We start from the raw sequence: 7,718 nt of genomic DNA, 5'->3' as shown, positions 1-7,718 counted from the left end.
TAAACCTACTTGTGTCTTTCTAAACATTCTTGCTCTACTTACACATTTGGGAGTTCCAGATAAGTAGTTCTAGGTATAAGCTGATGATTTATGATCATATCTGGTTTAAAGCTTCTCATAGCATAACTGCTCTCTGTTCCCCTCTTTCCTGGAGAACACAACACGCAGACAAAGGGAAGTTTTTTCCCCCAATTTTAACAAGTTCTAACCCTCCCATTGGATCTTTTGGGCAGGTGTCTACTCTTTTCCTTTTACCTGTAGGTGTGTTAACCCTTCATAGGTAAAGCAGAGAAGAGCTACTAAAAGAAATTTTATAACTACTGGCTGGCTGGGTTTCCATAAAAGGGAGCTTCCCCCCACCCCCACCCACCTTAATTTATTACACCTGCCATCCAGCCTAAGGTCCCCTGCTGCTAAAGCTGGTGAGAAGATAGAGTGATTAGTAGCTGATGAGCTATTGTATCTGGAGCTACTGCATTCCTAGCCTTCTGGCTCAGATCCATCTTCTGGCTGCATCTTCCATGCCGCTCTCCCAGTTCAAAGAATTCTCTTCTTTAGCAGAAGGTGAACAAACCTCTAAGTCCTGCTAAAACCCCTGAGTTTCAGAGTAATCAGTGCATTCATGTTATTTCAATGAATTTCATGATAATCAATTGCTGCTGAACATTCAAGGTACTCCCAGATAGAAGGCACCTGATGCACTTCTGACTCCAGTTTCAGGGACATGATAACATGAGATCCATTTCAGCAGCAGAAGCTGACCAGTGATGAAAGAGTTAAGTCAATTGCCCAGAACATTTTAATGAGAGATTTTATTAACTCTAAACACACCAGCAGTATCTACGAATATTCGTTGTCTAGGACCCATTTGCTGCCTCGAGGCCCCCCCCAGATTGCATACCTGCACATGCCTCACACCACCACTGCCCATTCCCCCCATTCCTCAGGCAAGTGCAATGTTTTAAGGGTTCCTTGCTGTGGCGTTATTCCAGCCCTAGTTTCTGAGGCTATCTAGATAGAGGGAGTGGCTCCTCAGAATCAGGTTCTGTATTATATTCATAGGAGCTCTGCTCTCCTTCCTCACCTGTACACCTGTATTATTCAATGGGAGGTTATTTCTCCATTTGGCTTTGCACAGCAGATCGGCATTTCATCCGAGGTAAGCTGATCTGCTGCATCCCGAAGGTGGCAGATGTTTTCTTGCCCCCACTGTCGAACTTCCAGCTGGATTCAATCTAGTGTGTTGCTTGTGTCCAGGAAGCAAGCAGGGCTGACAGCAATCTCGCACAAAACATTGCTTCCTGTAATATATTTTCAGCACGTAAATCCTATTCTCAGGGGGAACCACCTTTTTCCACCAATATGCCTAGGAACTCGACATTCAATACCCAATGTCTGCCCTTCACTGCAGATTTAATAAAACGAGACCAGCAAGCCATAACCCCAGCTCAGTCAATGCGTGCAAGTATGTCTCACTCACTAGCAGTCACCTGAGATATGGACAGAAAGAACTAATACTTATAGTAAGGACAGAAATGGCACAGAATTATTACTTTGAATCCATCAGTTTCCCACTTCCCTACCCACTTCCCTCCTTATTCTGCATTGGCCCTGAATCTTAGCCAAAGATTTTAGTTAACTGACATTTTAGCCAAAGATATACAGAAACAAAAAGAAAAATGTAAGTATATTAGTCTTCAATCTAGCAGACAGAGGCATAAGAAGATCCAACGGCTAGAAGTTGAAATCAGCTAAGTTCAAACCGGAACAAAGGGTAATTAACTATTGGAACAGATTTTTAAGGGATGTACTAAATTTTAAAACTTACAGTCTTTTTAAGATGCCTTTTAAAGAAACGTGTTCTAGTGCAACCTCAAGTTGTGGGAGTAGATTTAGGAATCACTTGTGAAAGTCTCTGGTCTCTGTTATGCAAGAAATCAAACTAGATTGTCATTGGTCCTTTCTGACCCTGACATTCATGAATCTGTCAGAAGCAGGAAGTATGTGAGAGAACTAGTGGGCCTGCTGAATAAACAGGTTGTAAAGAAATATATCGAAGCCAATACGGAGATTGCAAAGAAGAAAAAATATTTCTTTGCATCAGCAAACCACAGAGTGTGTAAGGGAGATACTTACATCAGCGCTACTCTGTTTTAGGAAACAGAAATGAGATGCAGTCAGGAACTGAGTGTCAAAGGAGATAGTGGTAGAACAAATTGATAAGTTAAACAACAAGTCACCAGGACCAGATGGTGTACATCTGGGAGTTCCAAAGGATCTAAAAAAAATGAAGTGACAGAGCTGCTTGCAAAAGTATGCCACACTTCTCATTAAAATCAGAGGACCGGAGGGTACAAAATGTTGCAATTATCAAAAAGGCAGCTAAAAATGGAGCAGATTGCACACCCCTCCTGGGCAAAGATCCACACGGAGAGACATTATGCCTGGCTGAGGCACAATTCTTCTGTTGTGGCTACATACCACCCCTGAGGCAGGGTAGGGCATAACTGCTCCAATCTAGCCTTTAATGTTTTGCTGAACTTCAAAAACTTAAAGTGTTAAGTATGCCATATAAATAGACAAACTATATTGCTGGTAAACATTATCATTATATCACAGAGTCCCTGTAATACAGTTACCTCTGAAAATAGTCCGGGGTAGATAAGATCACCAAGTGAAAACAGACCTTTAGATATACATATATTGTAAACAGCATGTTTTCCACTGACAGTAGGTAGCTAGTTTGCCTCTGTGGTCTTTACCCTCCGAAAATATGTGCTACTATACTGGGTTGTTTAGTGATCTTCAACAATTCCACACCTGCCACTCAATGTTCCATAGTCCAAGACCACCCCCTTCATTAGTTACAATCTCTTATTCCTGATTCAGGGACGGGGTTGATATACAGAGTCTGACCATTTGAAGCTGATTCACTACCCTGTATTCAGGTTTCCTGCATACCTTTCTTGCTCTGTTATTGGTTTATATAAAGCAGGCACAATCCATCCTTGCCTTTTCATTTCCAGGAGTAGCAGAGCAAAAGGAATATTACTGTATACATAAGAAGGACCAGATTTCTGTGTACTCAACATCTCACCTTTTGTAACTGATAAGAGCTTGGGAGGGCATTTTGCTACTCCAGGTCTTTCCTTAGTAAATCAGTACATTCACAGTGGGAGATACATGGAGGTTACTTTTTCTGACCTAATCAGTGCTGATGCAGTTTATTAGAGCCAAATCCTCAGTGGGTCTAAATCTCCATAGATCTTTTGTCTTCAGTGAAGTTACATTGATTTATACCAGCCGAGGTCCTGACTCATTGTTTTCTTTTATTTCTGCTTCTGACTACTTACTGGTTTTCTGGAGAGCAGGAACAACCTAACAGTATAACCTCAGTGAGACCATACTCTCAGTCTTATTTAGCCTATGGTTTGGGGTTGAGTCAATAAGAATAAGTTCAGATGTGCCCAGGGTAAAAAGAAGAAAATGAATCCTGATGGGGGAAGAGAGAACTATAGTTTTGACACTAAATACCTATGTCAAGCCCATCAGAACTGAGCATGGGACACAGACTTAAGGAATAATATAACTCCAAAATATACATGACAAAGGTGTAATTTCACCAAGGCATCCTGGTGACAAGCAAAGCTTGTGTGGTCTCTTAGTTCTCCCAGAGGTCCAGCTCTATTGTTTGCAGCCATTTGAAATGATGGATAAGTAAGGGCACCGCTGATGAATAGTGGATCTACTAAGAGGATTCAGAGTAGCAGCCGTGTTAGTCTGTATTCGCAAAAAGAAAAGAAGTACTTGTGGCACCTTAGAGACGAACAAATTTATTAGAGCATAAGCTTTCGTGAGCTACAGCTCACTTCATCGGATGCATTTGGTGGAAAAAAACAGAGGAGAGATTTATATACACACACAGAGAACATGAAACAATGGGTTTATCATACACACTGTAAGGAGAGTGATCACTTAAGATAAGCCATCACCAGCAGCAGGGGGAGGAAAGGAGGAAAACCTTTCATGGTGACAAGCAAGGTAGGCTAATTCCAGCAGTTAACAAGAATATCAGAGGAACAGTGGGGGGTGGGGTGGGAGGGAGAAATACCATGGGGAAATAGTTTTACTTTGTGTAATGACTCATCCATTCCCAGTCTCTATTCAAGCCTAAGTTAATTGTATCCAGTTTGCAAATTAATTCCAATTCAGCAGTCTCTCGTTGGAGTCTGTTTTTGAAGCTTTTTTGTTGAAGTATAGCCACTCTTAGGTCTGTAATCGAGTGACCAGAGAGATTGAAGTGTTCTCCAACTGGTTTTTGAATGTTATAATTCTTGACGTCTGATTTGTGTCCATTCATTCTTTTACATAGAGACTGTCCAGTTTGACCAACGTACATGACAGAGGGGCATTGCTGGCACATGATGGCATATATCACATTGGTAGATGCGCAGGTGAACGAGCCTCTGATAGTGTGGCTGATGTGATTAGGCCCTATGATGGTGTCCCCTGAATAGATATGTGGACAGAGTTGGCAACGGGCTTTGTTGCAAGGATAGGTTCCTGGGTTAGTGGTTCTGTTGTGTGGTGTGTGGTTGCTGGTGAGTATTTGCTTCAGATTGGGGGGCTGTCTGTAAGCAAGGACTGGTCTGTCTCCCAAGATCTGTGAGAGTGATGGCTCGTCCTTCAGGATAGGTTGTAGATCCTTGATGATGCGTTGGAGAGGTTTTAGTTGGGGGCTGAAGGTGATGGCTAGTGGCGTTCTGTTGTTTTCTTTGTTGGGCCTGTCCTGTAGTAGGTGACTTCTGGGTACTCTTCTGGCTCTGTCAATCTGTTTCTTCACTTCAGCAGGTGGGTATTGTAGTTGTAGGAATGCATGATAGAGATCTTGTAGGTGTTTGTCTCTGTCTGAGGGGTTGGAGCAAATGCGGTTATATCGTAGTGCTTGCTTGTAGACAATGGATCGAGTGGTATGATCTGGATGAAAGCTAGAGGCATGTAGGTAGGAATAGCGGTCAGTAGGTTTCCGATATAGGGTGGTATTTATGTGACCATCACTTATTAGCACCGTAGTGTCCAGGAATGGTGGGATGGAAATTGTTGAAATCATGGTGGAATTCCTCAAGAGCTTCTTTTCCATGGTTCCAGATGATGAAGATGTCATCAATGTGCTGGTAACGAAGGGCCTGAGGAGGGAGCACTCCCAGCTATCTTCGAGACACCACTGACTTCCTGAGGAAACTACAGTCCATTGGTGATCTTCCTAAAAACACCATCCTAGCCACTATGGATGTAGAAGCCCTCTACACCAACATTCCACACAAAGATGGACTACAAGCCATCAGGAACAGTATCCATGACCCATCACTCTCACAGATCTTGGGAGACAGACCAGTCCTTGCTTACAGACAGCCCCCCAATCTGAAGCAAATACTCACCAGCAACCACACACCACACAACAGAACCACTAACCCAGGAACCTATCCTTGCAACAAAGCCCGTTGCCAACTCTGTCCACATATCTATTCAGGGGATACCATCATAGGGCCTAATCACATCAGCCACACTATCAGAGGCTCGTTCACCTGCGCATCTACCAATGTGATATATGCCATCATGTGCCAGCAATTCCCCTCTGCCATGTACATTGGCCAAACTGGACAGTCTCTACGTAAAAGAATGAATGGACACAAGTCAGACGTCAAGAATTATAACATTCAAAAACCAGTTGGAGAACACTTCAATCTCTCTGGTCACTCGATCACAGACCTAAGAGTGGCTATCCTTCAACAAAAAAAGCTTCAAAAACAGACTCCAACGAGAGACTGCTGAATTGGAATTAATTTGCAAACTGGATACAATTAACTTAGGCTTGAATAGAGACTGGGAATGGATGAGTCATTAAACAAAGAAAACTATTTCCCCATGGTATTTCTCCCCCCCACCCCACCTCCCACTGTTCCTCTGATATTCTTGTTAACTGCTGGAATTAGCCTACCTTGCTTGTCACCATGAAAGGTTTTCCTCCTTTCCCCCCCCGCTGCTGGTGATGGCTTATCTTAAGTGATCACTCTCCTTACAGTGTGTATGATAAACCCATTGTTTCATGTTCTCTGTGTGTGTGTATATAAATCTCTCCTCTGTTTTTTCCACCAAATGCATCCGATGAAGTGAGCTGTAGCTCACGAAAGCTTATGCTCTAATAAATTTGTTAGTCTCTAAGGTGCCACAAGTACTCCTTTTCTTTTTACTAAGAGGATTGTTCTTATTGTTACGTCCCCTGGGTTAGTGGAGGCCGGTGTGATGCTCCAAGTGGGGTAGACAATGGACAAAAGCAAAATAAATACATCAGATACTGTCTCCTCAAAAGAGGAATGACAAAGCATATTCTGCCTTCAGTAAGGAACCTCTGTTGCCTTTAGTCCCTCAAGAAGAGTTGGTTGAAAAATTAATTTGTATTTTAGTCAAAATGTTTGTCCAGCCAATGAAAAGTGGAAAAATTCCACAAAAAGATTTCAATATAATAAAAAGGTTGTCTTCAAAATTTGTTTGCAAAAAGTTATAAAAACACATTTTTGAACCCGCTCTATGGGCCAACAGTGAAAATGGCTATACTAGTTTAAGTTTAGCTGCTAGAGGGATACAAATGATGGGAGGGTTCATCCTGGACTATTAACCTTCAAGGTTCTTTGATACGTCTCATTTATTGGACCCAAATGGTGTTCCCAGGAGCTGTCCTCAAACTGACTGAGGATTCGATTCAGTGCTGTGGCTAAACTGTGTCAGTTTCGGTCCTACCTTTGCATCCTACTCCAGGTAAGCCTCCTTCCCGTGTCATGATCAGTGGAACTGGAACCAGAAGGTCAATGTTCCCCGGAGGGACTGTTATTGAGGGGAGACCTGTGCAAATGGGAATAGGGAGGTGGGTGGGAAACAACACAGCCCCATGGACAGAGCAGTGCATAGGGTTTCATAAAGTTCCACTTGTTCAGCTTACCCTGCATTCGCTCTTTGCTCTGGAAAGATGGTTGTATCATTTGAGCTGTGAGTGCTCTGAAGTGCAGTCACCGGCAGTGTGAGCAATGGGACTCTCTAACTTTCCAGAGCCCTGGATTGTGCAGACACAAACCCAACCCAGTGATGGACCCAATGGAAGGAGGAATTTGAGCTGTTCACAGACCTGGCCATGCAGGAGGGGAACAGCAGCAGGAAAATAAAAATGTTATTATCTTACTGGAGAACAGGACTGAGAGATCTGCCCCACTCTGAAGCTCAGCAGTGTCTCAAGCCTCACAGCAGTCCTCAGAGCCCTGGGGACTTATTGCTTCCAAAGCAGAATGAAACTGTGGAGCAAACCAGGGTTTTCCACTAGAGATCAATTGAAAGGGGAGAAGATATGTTACTGCCTTACCCACACTGGCTGCTACATGCAATGTTGAGGACTTGATAGACTTCCTAATGTCGGACAGGATAGTCTGTGGCACTTGGGATCACCACCTGCAGGAGCAGCTGCTGCAGGAAGGTGATCTCATATTAGACAGATGCTTAGACATGGGGCATGCAGTGGAAGCCTGAAGAGAAAGGCTGAAAGCCCTAGTTGGCACAACAGCCCCAGAAATACATGCAGTGAGACAATAGCAAAGGAGAGCAGGTGGCTGGGTTTCTATATCTGTAGTGAGATGAATTTGCTGTGGAAGACAGCAGGAGCAGGTAAAGTT

This window comes from Dermochelys coriacea, chromosome 4 (assembly GCF_009764565.3).
Source record: "Dermochelys coriacea isolate rDerCor1 chromosome 4, rDerCor1.pri.v4, whole genome shotgun sequence".
NCBI classification, from domain to species: domain Eukaryota; kingdom Metazoa; phylum Chordata; order Testudines; family Dermochelyidae; genus Dermochelys; species Dermochelys coriacea.
The sequence above is the reverse complement of the archived record's forward strand: the minus strand, read 5'-3'. Positions refer to the sequence as shown.